Genomic DNA, 16911 nt, shown 5'->3' on the forward strand with positions numbered 1-16911 from the left:
CACTTAGCAAAGGAGCCCCGTGACTCGTGCTTATTGTATCTCTTCCTGCCCACCTGTGACCCTGGGTCTCCATTTTGCACAACCTCCAATAAATGATTTTACCTACACAGTGTGCTTATGGCCAGCATTTCACCCAACCTTATCATCCTTGCGCTGGCGCTAATTAATTCATTCCTCAAGCCAGAAAAACTTGTCCAAATTTGGAATTTAGTCCTGGATCCACAACTAGAGTTTATTTGCAAGGGCGTTATTAAATCTTGGTGTGTCTCAAAAGGATTTCCTCGTATATTCACACGCTAATGAATATTCATGCTTGTATGTGCATGTGTGCCTGCAGTACCAATTATCCAGTGTTATTATTTCAAAAAAAGTGAGCGCTCATAAAGACTGATTTGGCAAAGGCGTGCAGGCAGTTTCTCTCAAGTAGTTCCACTGAAATATTTTTAGAGAAAACAATCCGCTGGGGCCAGTCAGATGAGACAGCTCTGAAGAAATCCAATTTCATCCCTGATTGTTCTAACAGACCGAGGCCCGAGCCACTTCAAATTGCAGGCCAGGCTGAGTGGCTGCTTCTGACAGCAGGCAGATCGAAGCAAAGCAGAAAAGGAGCTGCAGATGGGTCGTGAATCCACCAGACAGATACACCCCGGGGTTACCGGGGCCAGGCGCTGGGACACTGTCTCTGAACAGCGTGCTGTTGTGGTGAAGGGACTAGCCTTTTACTCAGGGGGACACAGGTGCAAATTCAAAGTGCTCTGTTACTCTTGACACTGCACTTCCTAAATAAACATCCATCTGTGTAAGGAGATAGTATCTAGAATGTAGTAGATCATTTCCACTAGCCATGCTGTGGATTGATAGCTACTACAGACACAGGTCTGACCTGGAAAATAAACTGCATCTTCTTGCATTTTCTTGAAGTGTAATTAGCAACGGAGGGGCATCAGACATAAAACAAAAACACACAAACAAAAACAACCTTTTCCAACTCATCTCTCTCACGGAGATGAACCACTAGCCACCAGTTAGAATCTAGTTAAAAAGCTAGCTCCTGTTCACTGACAAGCAAATAGCTACAGTGTATGTGTAAAATCAATCTGGCTTCAATAGAATATCTTTAATATCCTTCTACATCATTTAGCCTGCCTTCATAATCAGCCATTTTGTCTCACTTGTAGGTGGTAAGTGTGATGAGAAAACTAGAAAATGCTCACAATGAGCTAAAATTCCTCCCTCCTTCCCCCATGCAAGGCCAGGGACGACCCTGGACACATTCAATACTTACATCAAAAATTATTTTTATTTGAAACAGATCCCACGATCTGCTTGCCGCTGTGTCAGTCTACTTCCTCTTGCCTTGGCTCTGTAAACACGGCTACTTCTGCCACATCTAATGCGGCCATTCACTGACCACATAGAGTACTAGGTAGCCAGCTGTACCTGGAGTGACCCACTCTGAGGCCCACTTCACTTACAGTTGGCCTGATGTGGAATGATTTTTTAGCATGGCCACCATCTAACTACAGCTGAATGTAGCTGGTGGAGTTATATGCAATGTTATGAAAAAGTCACCCAATGAGAAAGTCCATTTTTGAAGTAGTATCAGGAAATTCTGGTCCATTCAAGCCCATCCTTACCCATTTGTGTGCTATATTATTTCTTTCACTTGATACACAGTAGGCTATTGTTTCACCCCTTTTTTACACTGCAAACCAAAGTGACATTATTTAGTATATTTCAGATGAGTAGTATATTTAATGTTTAGATTATTTAATAAATTTAGAACAATTGATATTCCCATTTTGAAAGACACATGCATTTCCATCTTAACCCACTGTGTTTCTGCCATGTAAAAATGTAAGCATGTCCATGAGTAGGCCTCATAAAAATCTTGTCTGTGTACTCAATATTAAAAATGTTTATATTATGTTTATTATATGCGTTATATTATGTTTATATAAATATGTAAATGGAAAAGAAGATAACTAAATACCGTATGAGCAGTCCTGTCATTTCAGTTAAGTGGGGAAAATATTGCATGGTTTGGAAAAATCCAACCTCATAAAAAACTTTCACCAAAAAGTTTATGCAAAATGTGAAACTTAATGTATTCACACAGAGACCGCATCCAAATCACCTAGACCTGTATCCTTTTTTATGAGCATACCTGCAGCCCCTATACGATGACTTTCAAGGGTTCTGACTGGTGACAGATGGTGACCAGTGAACCCTCCCAAAAACACACAAATAATTGCCCACACCCCCGACCCCTCCACGCCGTTTTTACAAAAGTCGGGCCAAACTGTTTCCTGTGCTTAGCGCTGTGATTGGAGCGTTCAGTTCCGGAGCGACGGAGTCTGGTGCCTGCGTGCCTCGGTGACTCTGGGAGGCAGTGACATCTGGAAGGGAGGAGAACGGCGGAGGAAAACCCACCAGCGCTGTAGGTGAGTGATGCGGTATGCAAGGAATTTTGCTGAAATACCAGCACGACGTTGGCTTTCTGCATTAGTTTGCCCGGAGAGGATTGACATAAGACGCATGTAAATCCAATTAGCAGCTATGAGCAAAATGTGCGTTTTTTTCCCTGGCTGGACGGCGCTATGAGAGCAGTATTCTCTTGTAGTGTAGACGGGAGGAGGTAGGGGACACAGCTAGCTACTTCGGGGGAGGTTGCGGCAGCAAAGGTCTGCGATTTTGTAGTCAGAAACCCTGCATCGATTGTGGAGCAGCTTTTATATTTGCCTGTTGATTGCATTGTGCCAGCTAGTTAGACGACACATTGTCGAGGAATTTCATTCAATTTCACAAGTTGCGACATCGGATTGTCTGCACTGCAATACGCTACGCGTTGGGAGGCGCTTTCTTCGGTGTGTACGGACGGAGTTGCATGGAGGAGAGAAGGTAGCCAGCTAGCAAGCTATAAGAAACGAAGAAGAGAAAATACGATTGCACAATTTCAAAGGTAGCTCCACTTTTCTTTATTGCTTAATAGTAACAAATTACATTTAGACTGTCCGATGTTTTGATAATTATGCTTGTGTTGACTAGCAGGTTTCCCCAGTAACCCTTAGTGAAAAGCGAGAAGGTGGACGATGCGAGACGTATTTCATGTCTGTTTACCTACATAGCCAGCTACGTCTGACGTCCGATTTAGTTTTCTAGCTGCATGCGATTGATAAGTTACTTTGTGGGTGTCTTAAATAATTGTTGAAGAGCGTGATTTCATTATTGCAGCGGAATAGAGCACCGTGCCATTGGTAAACACCGCAGTGGAATGTACCCCGGGCTGCGACACGCCGGGGAGAGGCGAATTGTTTTAGGGGCGCCGTCGACACTGTACTTCACATTGGTCATTCCCGAGTGTTTTCCACGGGGGCTCTGTAGCTAAGATAGCTGTAGTATTATGGGAACGAGATTGTAGTCATAATGCCCATTTTTGCTAGCGACCAAGTAATTGTTACTACTTAATGGTCAGCACTGTTGGCAAAATATTTAATGTGAAGGCCAAACTAGTTGGTCTCGTTGTCCTCGTAGGCGTTACGTTGGTCGTAAAGTTACTTTTTCTATTTCAGTAATTGTAATTACTTCCAGATCACATTTGTTTGCAATAATTGCCGTGCTTGCAGTAGGTCAATTACTGCAATTACGTTTCAGTTTGTGTGTAATAACGTAACTGGAAGCTATTGACGTTATATACCGCACATCTTTTGAGGACAGATTGCCAGGCAGTAATCTTTAACCTGCGGAAATCCTGAGTTTTAAACGTCATTTTATGGTATTTTAACAGTGTGACCATAATTTAAGTTACTAGCAGTTTAAATGATTCAAAAAATCTGCCGAAGAACGTGAAATAACCTCAGATTAAGATATGTTTTCCCCTGTCTGTCAGTCGCCTAGAACAGACCAGCTCAGTTTTACAAATTAAATCACAGGAAGGCAATTGGCTTTTAAAACAACCATTTTTGCTTTTAAAACAAACGTGATTGAATAGTGCATGTAAGAGTTTGTGGAAACATTCCACTGCAAGGAACACAAATCTTCGATCTACAAATGTTCACTCTAAATACTGGAACATAGTTTCCAGTTATTTTACTGCAGCTTTTCAACACTGCCTTTATTGGTGCATTTAAAAGCAAAGAAAACAAATCAGAAAAAAACAGAACTTGAATATATGATTTTGAAGTTAGCTTCACAGTATACAACCAATGTTTGTCAGTTTCCGAGTGAGGACAACGTCATACAGTCCTAACACAGGTCAGTCTACAATCTTTTATTTTTAAAATAGGCCTACAGAAATTTCAACCTAATTCAAAACCACTTCAGAAGTGAAGCACTTTTTTGTCAAGTTTTGAGTTCAATTAAGTCAGTATTGGCGAGGTCAGTTGCTGTTCATTTTTTTTGTTTTCTCTGAGCTGAAATTCAAACTGTGACCCCGCAGTGTCCATGCCTAACGTTCGCGCTCCGTTGCCTGGGAGTTCGGTCGCGGTTTCTCCAGCCCCTTGGTGGTGCGGCTCCAGTGGCTCCCGAGCGGCGAGCGACACGTGCGTAACAGGATTCTGCGGCCCCCGTGGTTCGTCCCCTGCTTCTTACGCTGCAGTGTCGCATTCCTCTGCCCCTTTCTGACCGTGCCAGTGCAGAAAAACTCAAAACCCCGCACTCAAATAGCGGTACTGCATTTGGTGACTCCCCCGCCCGTGGACTCTGCATTCTTGCTTAAGCACGGACTTAACGATCGGAGGTGTTTTAGCGGCCCTGCCGTGTTTTCACTGCAGTAACGTTGGGACAGTAATGGCTTTGTGCTTAAAGGGCCCTTAAATGCGCGATGGCGCTGCCAATAGCCCGCGCTGCTAATTGAAACGAGCGGCTCCTTGGCACGGGATGAAGCTGGTTTTTTATTTAATGCTCCAGCTTTTAGCGGAGTCTGGAAAGAGTGAGTCAGACGTTGATGCAAGCCCCCTGAAATCTGACACGGTTTGGACGGAGAAGGAAGCTGCGTGAGGTGTGTGTGTGTGTGCCCGCGCTTGCGTGTGTGTAGTGTTTCGAGCGCTGTCCCTGACCACAGTGCATCTGTAACTATGCTATTGGACGCCTCAATAAGGTAACTGTCTCAGTTACTTAGTTACTGAATGAAAGAATGTGACGTTACTAGGAGTTGGTGCGGTTCCTGGCAGAATACCTTCTGGGGTCTTATACCTGTTGGTGACATGTTGTGTCCTCCGATTGGTCATTTGCTGTGGCATGCTGAAGAATGGAAGTTGTTCTGTTTATTAGGTAATGGCTATACCAATGAAAGCATATGTCTGTAGCCTTAACCTGATCTCAACCACCCTTTTATGGCATGTTTCCACAACATCTTGCAGACTGAAAATCTCAAAATGGCTGAAATTTGTCTGAATATAGATGGTATCCATCTCTGTTACAGGGCTAAGGTTGGGTTGTTGGGTAGTGGATCATGTCATGGTGGAGTTGGCGGCTGCTTACTGTTGGAAAGCACACATGAAATTGCTGGTATCACTTGTTGATATCGCTCAGGTATGGCTATATGCGAGTAACATAGGGCTGCAGGTGGGGTCTGTCGGTAGGATATCAGAGCATTGCACTAGAGGAATCAGGGTGGGAGGGGCTACGCTCCTCGACGTCCTTCTTCAGGACGCTGTACCCCGTGGGCCAATCAGTGTTTTGTCCTTGGTGAGTGGAGGTCACCTGCAGAACAGCGTGATCTTGCTCAGCCTTGGGTGATGCAGATCACGAGTAGAGAAAAAAACACACACACAAGTGATGAACAGCAGTGAAGAGAATATCTCCTCGATCGTAACTTAAACAACTTTTAAGCCCCCTTATTTACTTTTTCATCACTCTGCGAATGATCGTCAATCCATAAATCCCCTGAGTCGGGTATTCACCAGTACTGTTGGATGACACCAAGCATGGAGGTTTGAGTGTACAGGGCTTGCATGTGGGGGCTCAGGCAGAGGGGTCGGGATAGGGCGCGGTATTCGGGCGGGTATTAGTTCATGGCCTGTCCCACATTGAGATACAGATGAGCAACGACTCCGAGGGGGCGAGTGGCAGGGTAATTTTGGGATCCCGGTTAGCAGGAGGTGCTGAGGCAGTAGGTTCCCACGGAGACCAGAGACCTGGTTCTGTCAGCACTACATCTCTCATTGTAGTTCACTCTGCTGCTGTAGTTATTAAAATCACAAAATTAAAAAGAAGGGTAACGGCCACACAGAAAGACCGATACACTATCAATAACAAGCTCACATCTCTGCTTGCGCAAGCATTTATGAACCAAATGGTGCACTGAAACCTTATGAAAAGCTTTAAACAAAGAATTTCTCATTTCTAAGTGGCCTAATGTTACCGTTTATATTTAAAGGGAGGCCTTTGGTAAGGGACCGTACATGTTTCTTCTGTCTCTGGTGACTGTCCATTGTTTGCAGCCTGCTCCGAGAAGCAAAACAAACCTCGGGGGGATAAGCCATGCCTTTGTTCGTCCCCTTTGCGTGGAAGCGTGGCTATGAAGCGGCCCTTTGGCCGCTCCGTCTCGAACCCGGCCCCTCCGCGTGCGCCGAGCCGGCCCGACAATGCGGGGATTGTCACAGAAAGGCCCCCGGAGCGGAGCAGAGTCACAGTGGACTTGTGTCTGCCCGGCCTCTCCCAAGGAACAGAGCAGAGGACGAGACAAGTTTGTTCAAGGATTAAAAAATCAGCCCTCGCTCGCCAAGGAGGGTGTGAAGGGACGGCCTCGCGGCCCCTCTCTGTGCGTGTTGCCGTGGCGGCCCACGTGTTGCCCCACGCACCCACCCCCACCACGACTTCATCGAATTGGTTTGCTGTCTCCCACAGAGAAGCCACATGTTGTCTTCCTGCACCGAACTGCACGGCCCAAGGAATTCTGGAACTGTTTGACTGCCACTGCTGTCCTTCTCTTTGCTCCTGGGTTCTGAGCGCTCGAGGCAGAAGTTGCCTGTAGGCACTGATCCAGGACCAGGTTCCTCGACTGCGATTCTGACTTTAAGCCTTTTTAAGCCAAACGGTAAAACTGGTTCTAGATCAGCACGACAGGCAAGCTCTGCCTCAGGCGTTCCGGGCCGTGGCACTGTGCACTCAGCTCCCCTCCATTCTCGTTCTCCCAGTGATTTTTCGTCCTCTTTTCCTTTTGTGCTTTAATCAGTATAGACTTGCAGGGTCAGGGGGAACCTCCGGCAGCCCCATATCTGGAATATCAAAACGGGCGGCGCTTTGTCATTTTAAATATATATGAGTCCTTTTCAGAGAAAGCAGAAATCTTCAATAGGCCTTTGTGCCGTCAGAGCCTCGGTCTGCTTCGCCTCTCAGCCGCTCTGCAGCCCGGAGAATGGGAGCTTCTCTCTCCCTTTTTCTCTCTGTCGCTCTCCTGTACGGGCATTGTGGCAGTGCAGTCGCACGGCCATTGTGCTCGTGCCTCTTTTCTTCCATTGTCCGCGGCCACACCGTGCAGACTCCTCTGCGCCTTCCGCTTTGTGGGCCGTCTGTGTGCGAGACCGTAATTAAATCGAACCGTGGAGCAGGTAGAGCGGCCGTTTCCTGGATAGCATTGTTGGGGGGGGGGGTTTGGGGGTAAGAGGGGGGCGTCAGTGGTGTGGAGGATTTTGACGGCCTCGGCAGTCCCCGGGGAGGGTGTTGGAGAGCGTGCGGCTCTGCAGAAGTGACCCTTAACTCCTGCGCTCCTGTTGAAGAGTTGCCAGGGGATGACGTGATGTTCTGCTCTTGGGGTGGGGGGGGCTGTCTCACTTGTGGGCGGCGGTGCTGGTGGGTTGGTTGTCCCTGGGGACTCTGGATGGCTCAGACGCGCCGCCGCATCGTGACGGGGACCTGACCGGCTCTCAGCGCGCTTCTCTCGGGAGGTCGGCCCACGTGGGCGAATGTTCTCGCCTCGGGGACATGTGGTCACATGGAGCTGCCGGGCTAGACAGTGTCCGCTGCGCTTTTTGCCGGAGGGGGGGGGAGGAGGACAGCTGCAGTACTTCTGCTAAAGTAGGTCTGACCTCTCCTTTTCTTCACTGTGAATACACCTCACCTCCTGTGCGGCAAGACCGTCCCTTTAATTGCAGCTGTTACCTTGGAAAAGTACATTGTGTATCAAGTGAGTTCTGGAAGTGCAAAGCAACACTGTTAACCGTGGTAAGTGTCTCTGCGTGTTGCAAATAGCTGGTAGGGTGGCCTGTGGCGGGTGTGTGGCCCATTGCAGCAGGGGGGTTAAAATAAGAGGTGGAAAACTCCTGATCTTCAAAAGTAGGAGTACTTGCATGTGTTTGTTAAACCCATGCACTGAACCAGCTGATTTCACCAATTAGTTCCCCTTCCGGCTGGGGAGAAAATCCAAGTGATAAAAGCAAATACTGGGAGTTCTTTAAATTATGTTTTACATTATTGCCATATAGCAGGCACTCTTATCCAGAGCGATTTACTTACGTTACAGTTTTATCCATTTATACACCTGGATATTTACTGAGGCAGTTTTAGGTCAAGTACCTTGCCCAAGGGTGCAACCATAGTGCCCCAGCCTGGAATTGATCCAGCATTCCTTTGGTTAGAAGTCTTCAGTTAGAAGTGCTCTTTACTGCTGCGTCATACTGCTACCACGCTACTGCTACTGGGAGTTCTTCTGCTTCCTACATCCTACACCCTGCACCTCTTCCACCTTGGGGTAAAGCATGACCTTGCAACATAAGAGGCTGTAACCAACCATCATCCCCTCCATGGAAAACAGCACAGCCCTGATATCGCAGCCCACCTGCGTTTGCAAGATCTCATCTTTCGCGGTCAGCATCCGCTGTTGTTGTCCCATGAAGGACTTCCCAGAAGGCAGCTCCAAGTGTGTTGTGAGCCCCTGATAATTCACCATTTCCCAGGGATCTGTCGAGAGATATCATGCATTTCACACAGGGCTGGAGGAAACACTGCCGTTTTGGCTACAATGTTTTGTACACCCACCTTGCTGACAGGCCTCTTTCATTCCACTGGGTTTGCCTGTGTTGTGCCTGTTATGAAGATATGTAGTTATGTAGATGAGTACTCAGGGACGAGGTGGAATTAGATTCATTTTTCAGGAGAGTACGAGGTACATTTCTAACAGACATCTCAAGGTTATTTGAATATTTGACCTTTGAGAATGGCAGGTCATTCGATAAAGAGCTCATCCTTTACAAAGTAATGATTTTGTAAATTTCAAAATTTTAATGGCCGCATTGCATCTCCCCCAATATTCTTCTGTAAGTCTGAATATTTCAGAAAAGTTTGAATATTCAAGGCCATAAGCGGAATCAGTTTTTGTTCAGAATCAAAAATTCAGAATAAGCCAATATTTCAAGAGTGATTGAAAAAGGGGTGGAATTCTCTGTGAATTTGAATGTTTCATTTAATAGAAGGATAGGAGCTGTATAGACATCATCAGTGTAATCTTCTACTTTTATAAAATAGGGGGTTAGATTAGATGAAAGTTATTTGAGCAAAATAGTTTCCTCCTGTCCCTACTCCAAGAGAGTGCAGCTACGCATATGAACAGGTCATTTGGAACATACAGTCTGAATGCGGATGTGGGGAATTCTGAAGCCTTCAGAACATTACCCATGTGGACATGGTCACTGTGAGGTCTGTGTCTGTGAGTAGTTCTCACAGATCAGTGGGGAAACAGACTGAGACCAGTGATGTATCTCATGTGAGCTGTGTGTCACCTCTCTCCACCCTTGTCTTTTGTTTTTGTAAGCTTTCTAAAGTGCTTAGTATTCTACACATAAATGATTTGGAAATAATGTCCTTGAAAGGGTCACATTAATTCCTGTGCATGGGGGCGGAGACCCGCTGTGAGAGGTGCGGGGGATGCCGAAAAGAGCCACCCTTCAGCATCACACGGTGGGGTGTGGGTCACGGGGAGGTGATGCTAAGCCTGGTCAGTCTCTAAAGCGGTCTGTTTTAGGAGGAGGAGGAGGAGAAGGAGGAGGAGACACCGGGGCAAGGAAGGGGCGTCCCGCCGGCCTGTCTGCAAGGTGAAACCCTGAAACCTGAGCAGGAAGTAGGGGGGCCCAAAGTGGAGGGACCGTGCCCCTGAGCGACCGTCTCTGACGTGTACATATGAGGGTCCGGCACCTCAACGGGCCTTTTTATTAGGTAAAGAGGAGGGTCCAGTTTGGACCGACCAGGCCATGTTTTTCGCCCTCCTGCTGGACCCCTCAGCTTCCTCCCATAAACCCTCCTGTAACGAATTGCAGCAGTGACCAGCGGGGAGCTTTGTCTGGGGCCTCTGCTTTACTTGTCTGCAGAGCTTCTGCTCTATTTCTTGGAACGTGTTTTTGTTCAAGCCCCCCCCCCAGGAGAGCGGAGGCCAGGGTCCTGCAGTCATCACCGCAGATAAACCCGCCACTCTTGGCAGCTCCGACACGCCGGCTGCCGGGAGGGTCTCCGTTGCGCGGAAACGTCTTATCTGGCCCACGCTGTCGTCAGTCTTGAGAGCTGTGCCGGACGCTGGCCGCCTGAGCCGGGCGCGAGGCCGGATGAGAACCGTATCGCTCGCCTGTTTACAGCTGTTTCCTCTCTTCAGAGCGCTGAGAGAGAGAGAGAGAGGGGAGATAAGTGGTTTTTCAGCTGATGAGTTACATGAATAGAATTACAGACTGCCGCCTCTGGTTTTGCTTAATTATGTAGAGAGGAAGGCTCTTTTTAAAGGTAAACTAAGTTGTGTGGGATCTTGCTTTTTGTTGGGTGCTCCTGACGTGTCTGGCTTTCTTATTTTCTCTGTCTCTTGTCATTATCTTCCCTCTCAAGTGTAAGGGTTTTGTAGCTAATAGGTGTAGCTTGAAGTGACAGCGCGGACCACTTCAGTGAGCCCCCTCCCAAATCACAGAGTCACTCCGGATAAGAAGAACGATGGAGTGATGTGGTGTTGATTTGGCTTTCACTTGCATTCAGTTTGACAGTTTTTCTGTATTTTTCTACTAGATATTACATTACATTATTTTCATTTTGCAAACACTTACATGCTTAGACTACAATTTTTGTTATCCATTTATACAGCTGGATATTAACTGAGGTAGTTCTCGGTTAAGTACCTAGGGGTACAGCAGCAGTGCCCCAATGGGGAATCGAACCAGCAACCTTTCGGTTACATTTACAGTCGCTGCTCCTTTCCACTGTGCTGCATTTGTGTGTAGTGGTTGAGGTGCAGCCCTGGGCAGTGTGGCGGAGACGTCCCGCTTTGCAGCTCGCTGCTGCGGGGGCGTAGTCCGGTCACGCACTCCGCGTCAGCGAGTCTCACCACGGCGCTGGGAGAGTGCCGGAGGGACGCTGTTTGCGCCAGACAAACGGCAGCGTTTTCATCGAAGTCGCGCATTCAGCCAAGGCGGAGGAAGTGTTGTTTTGTCTCTGGTTGGGGGGCAGGGCCGGTCAGCAGCCCGAAGCATCGATAAAGATCAGAGGCGTAAGACTGGGGGGAGCAGGGCCTGGCCCGGGACTGGGAAAGAGTGCAGAGTGGGTGGAGAATGCGCGAGTAAACCGTGAGTAAATCTACCACGGCCTTGCTCTGCACATAACTCCCTTTCCTGTGGACCGTCACTGAGGTCCCTCTGGCCGCACCTTCGTCCCGGGACTATAAATACTTCTGTGCGTGCTCGTCTGGACTTAAAAGCGTCTGTGGCGGAACATTCCGGAGGCTTTGCACTGCAGACCGAGGCGAGCGAGGGCCAGCGAGAGCGTGTCCCTTGGGGGGGGGGGAATGGGAGGAATTATGATGCGCTTTTACTGGAGATCTGAGTCCCTGCCGGTGCGGGCTCGCAGCTGACCTCAGGGTCCTCTTTAAAGTGTTAGTGCTGGAGTGACTGAAGCTGAAGCTCTTGTGTGGCGGGGTGGGGAGCTTCAGGTGACAGTCTCACAGATGAAACGGGTGGGGTCTGTTCCAGAAATATGGGGCTGCACTGTGGGCGGGTGGGCCGAGTCTGACCTTTGACCTCTGACTCCTGGAGTCCAGCAGAGTGGGTGGGTGGGGGCCAGAAGGGGAGTTGCGTTTGTCCACCCTGCCTCATTCCAGACAGGTCTCTGCAACCCCCAGCCGTGTTGGGCAATCCTGGTAGAGCGCTCCTGAACGCTGAATGGGGCATCCTGTATCTCTCAGTTGGACATCCAGCTCACTGACCACCAGACGGATGTCTGGATTTGGATTTAACCTTGGGTGCATTGGACTTCCCATCCTCCCCTTTGGGACGATGCCCAGGATCCTGCAGCCGTCTGTCCCTCACCCCCCTGGCCTTGCTGCAGTAGCTGTCACTGGGGAAGGGGGGTCGTTAGGGAGGTTCTCGGGGGGCTGCCTCCCACAGGCAGTGACGTGTCCAGGAAATAGCTGCGCTGTAATTAATATTCCCCTCGTTTAGAGAGTCGCGGGCACTGGATGAGCGCCAGGGACCCAGCCTGTTCCTACCCCTCTCTCTGCTCTGCGTGCGTCTTGGTCCCCATTAGCCTGTCAGCATGAAGGCATGAGGGGAAGCCTCCTTGCTGATTGAGCCGTGCCTCGAAGGTGTCCCTCAAGCCTCTCATTAGTGCTGCAGAAACGTGGTGCTTGGCTGATTCTCAGGGGAATGGCCTCTTAAAGACACTGTCATCGCTACATGATTACACTTGAGCATGTACTTTGTTGTTCCAAGAGAAAGTTGTTGAACAGCTGAAATTTTTGTTTGGATGAAGCATGCATTTATAAATCCACCTGGGAGGGGTGTGCATACTTGGTTTGTTTGGACAAATACTTCCATCTACTTCCCCAGAAGATGACCTTTCTAGAGCCAGTTTTCGAAAACCTTAGTCCAACCAAACTCTTTCCCTGGGTCACAGCATGTTCAAGATGGAGCTCTTTCAGGTGTTTCAGTCATGGATGTTTGTGGTTGGCTTTCTTCAAGGGTTGTACGCTGCTAAACCTGCTGAGAATGTTGTGTCTCATTTCATACAGCCACATTAAATTACAGTTGCCCACATGGTGTTTTACTAAAAGTGGCTATGCTAAAGGCGGTTTCTACTTCTGAGCTGCTGTAGGTGAGGTGGGGTTGAGGCCAGGTACTCTTGGCTGCCTAGCAGTTTATGTAGCCAGGGTGTGGTCGCGCTATGTTTGACCAAAGTAAACATGTTTGTGGAGCCAGTGAAGGAGGAAGTGGTCTGGCTAGTCAATATTGTGATATCCCGTGAATAGAATGGATTTTTAAAGTAAACGCTGAACATGTCCTGTTGGACAGCGACATTTTTGGCTGCATGGAAGAAGAATGGAAAACTTTTGTTTCCTTTTTTACCCAGGGGTCTTTTATACATACTTCCTTGCTATTGTAGCTACAAGTAACTGAAAATGACAAAACACTGGGAAAGAAAACTAAAGATTGTCTGACATTACAGATTTAGGAAGGTACTGAAATGTGTTGTGACAATTTTTACACCAAGCAAGCAAGCTGCTAAAAAATGACTAGGTGCTAGTTACTTTGCTAGCTCGCTAGCAGATTCACTGGTTGTTTGCTAGTTGTTTATCATCATGACAAAGGTATGGAAAAACACACTTGACATGTGACGTCCTGAATCGTAAGAGACTCATTTCTGCTGTGGTTGTGGACCCCCAGCTCGACTCGGCCGATGGAAGCTGGCCGTAGCCATCCCTGCACAAGCCTCCCTGGCCAGCTCTCCGTCTCTGACAGTAAATGACATCAGGCAGCATTCCTCCTTGTATGAGCGGAGCTGGAAGGCATGCGCCGTCCCCGAGGTAGGCCTCGGTTACGGACAGCTGCGCAAATGCGCTTTTTGCCAGACTCCCTCCCGACGTTCTCCGCCAGACAGACGGAGAGAGACGGGAGGATTCAGGACAAGTACGACCGCAGAAGAGCAAGCCCGGACTACCAGCGTCGACACTCATCCCCGGTCCTGGTTTGTCTGGCTTGTGACGTTCTAGCGTGACTTTTCAAAACGAAAACAAAAGACATTACGTTACGTTACGTTAATTTGGCAGACGCTCTGACCCAGAGTGACTTCTCGCACAGTAAGGGCAGAAGGAGCTGTTAGGTTAGGCAGTGCCTTTGGAGGCCGCGCGGCTGGAGGGGGAGCAGGCACGCGTGCCTCAGCCCGCAGGCCCTGCCCAGCTCAGCGTTTTGCCCTGATCCCCATTAGCAGCCGTGCAGAAGGAGGGCAGGAGCCGCTGGTGCGCTGGAAGGGGCGCAGCTGCGGGCCGGTTTGGGCCGGGTCGGGCTCTCGTTTGTTCTGGCAGCGGTCCATCGCTGGATAGTCCTCAGCCGCCCCCCCAACCCACCCCCTGAATCCCCCGTCTCTAAGCACGCGCGGTTTGGAAGCCTGCCTCTGTTTTGGAAAAACGGCGCCCTCCAAGCTGTTTCTGGAGATGGGGGGGGATCTTTTAAGTTCTGAGGCCTGGTGGACGTCTGGCCAGGTGCCGTTGCCAAGTGCCCCGCAGTAATCTCTTCCTCCGGCTTTCTCTCCTTCTCTTTCGTTCTGTTTTTCCTGTTTATCCCTCCGCAACCTCTCCATCTCTCACGCCTCAGGTCTCATACAGAGACGGGGAAATGGAGCGGGAGAGCTTGAGCGTTCGGCTACAATGCATATTGGGTAATTTGAGTCTCCTCTCGCAAAGGTGACAGAAGGACGGTGGTCTGCTCCCATAAGGAGAGCGAGGAAAATGCACATTAGAAGAAGCTGAAAGGCGTTTTCATTAGTGTCAGCTTATGTGTTTCTCTCAGTTAAAAAGGGCTTGCAGGTTTTTGTGTAGTGGGTCTGTGAGCGGTTGGTCTGTTTTTAGTTGTTTTGTCTGAATGAGGCCCAATTTGCCTCCTGTCTCAGAGAAACAATGAAAACACATCAGTGATTATCTTTGGAATGAACTGCTATGATGGAAAGGCCGTCCAACCCCTTCGCTGGGACAGTTGCATCACTAACCATCTTCTAAAGCCTCGCCTTCTCAGATCGCACCAGTATTCATCTGAACTACATCTTACCTCTTCAGAACTGAAATTCACCTGCTACGTACCTGTACTGATAGCAGCTGGTTGCTATGGGTAAGGTTTGTAGTGGAGTTGTACTTTGGGATTAGAGTCTTTAATTGCCCTTGCTTTTTAGGCAGTTGTTTGCGTCACGGTGCATCTGGCTTGCGCATCTGCTCTTTGTCTTCCTCTGTTTCGTGATGTGTGCTGTTAATTGCCCTGGATTGGGACCTCTGCCAAGTAACCAATGAGAGACTGACACAGGAAGCGCAGCAGGGATCAGATTAGGGAAAGAATCAGCAAAGGCTGCGCACATGCAGATTGTAGGCTATGTAAAAAAGAAAATGTTTGGAATTTCCAAAGGCGCCGTGACTGACCGAGCTCTTCGATGGATCATGTTGTGAAGTCCTCCCCCGTGTTGTTTTGCTGATGGTTTTTGAACCCGGAGGCGTGCCCTGAGGTGATACGCGATCCATCACTCTCCTCCGCACTGGGGTCAGAGAGAGGAGACACGGACGGCCGAAATCTGAACCGCTGCGAAAGTCGGCCTGGGTCCTGACGCCCGGCGCTGCCATCCGCGGCGTTTCTCCTCCTGTGGGAACGTTTGAGTCTTTCCTTCTTCTCTCTCCCTCCCTCACTTCCCACCCTTCTCCCCTTCTCCTGTTCAACCTCCCTCCCTCCTTCTCTTCTCTCTGATTGGTGACAGCAGTCCAGTGGTCCTGGTGATGGGGTCTGAGGGAGGGGTTGGACCGCAGTCACTGTTTGCATGTGACCAAACTTGCTCCATCCGGATATGACGGTTCTTAGTTACCTATGAATGTGTGTGTCAGGCTGAATTCAACACACAAAGGCTGCATAGCCTGTCTAACAATTGCAGCCCATGTTCTGCTAGCCTGGCTGATCAGTTTCTGTGTTTGATTTATAACCCACAGAGATCCGTAACGTGGGCTTCAGCGGACCTCGCTAGCAGGTGGTGGAGAGCATTTGCTGTCACCTAGTCTTGAATTCACTGCAGCGACAGGTTTTAATTGTCAAATGTGTGCATTAAATAGTTTTTAATGCGAAGACGTCCACAGTTTTAAAACAGATGAGAGATATGGTCAACCATATCTCTTTACACACACACATATACACAAGAGCACACACACACACACACGCACATGCACCCAGAGGGTCGATCGAAACGTGGAGCGATTAGCAGCCTGCCCACAGGGAGGTATTCATTATTAACCGTCCCTCAGAACGTCCATCAGCAGCTTTGCGGTTCCCATTAACGGACGCGTGATTGAAGGGTGTTAGCATCCGCGGCGTTCAGCAGCTCTCTGCTCTGTGGCTGTGAGAAAGTGAGAGGCCACTGTGCTCTCACACCAGCACCAAAGCAATACACACAGCTTACACCTTTAGTGGCGTGGAAGAGTCACTGTTGTCTAGCTTGGAGGCAAACCCAACCTAAACACGATCACTATTGTTTCTTAACTAACAGGTGGAAAAGTGTGGGGGTGAAACCCCCAGCGTTGGTTAGGGGTGAGGTCAGACATTCCATCACCCAGATATTTGACAGCAAGATCACCAATCATTTACTCAGATCAGTACTCGAATGCTTGGTAATGTACCAACCATTAACAAGGATCCAGAGTTTTGTTCTCTCATCAGTATTCATGATGGAGAGTCTAAGAGCTCGGCATAAAAGGAGTTATTGACATAGTTTGACATGTTAAGTTTCTTGCCTGAAAGCGTGAGTGAACCTCTGTCCACTCATTATTTGCACTAAAATAACTGGAATTTCATGCAATGCTGTGAGTGGGAAAAAGGCCAGTGTTTTATTCTTTGAATATTCTGTCCTGGGAGCCATACAAAATTTGAATATGGATTTTTTTTAATACTAAATGCATGTCCCACGTGCTGTGACAGCGCAGTTCACTGT

The 16911-nt window shown here is 48.6% G+C and overlaps 1 protein-coding gene across 9 annotated transcripts in view; it reads left to right on the forward strand.

Annotated features, from left to right (window-relative positions):
* The first annotated feature begins 2376 nt into the window (after positions 1-2376).
* Positions 2377-16911, forward strand: part of LOC118793070 (amyloid-beta A4 precursor protein-binding family B member 2-like) — a 98362-nt gene continuing 83827 nt past the window's right edge. For 6 of the 9 annotated variants that reach the window (XM_036551026.1, XM_036551031.1, XM_036551032.1 and 3 more), the window contains exon 1: positions 2377-2444. The gene's annotated coding sequence lies outside the window, so the exon portion shown is untranslated. Of the gene's footprint in view, positions 2445-2523; positions 2963-16911 lie in introns of those variants that run through there. The other 3 variants (XM_036551027.1, XM_036551030.1, XM_036551029.1) reach the window with 2 other exon arrangements.

Source organism: Megalops cyprinoides, chromosome 18, assembly GCF_013368585.1.
Source record: "Megalops cyprinoides isolate fMegCyp1 chromosome 18, fMegCyp1.pri, whole genome shotgun sequence".
NCBI lineage: Eukaryota > Metazoa > Chordata > Actinopteri > Elopiformes > Megalopidae > Megalops > Megalops cyprinoides.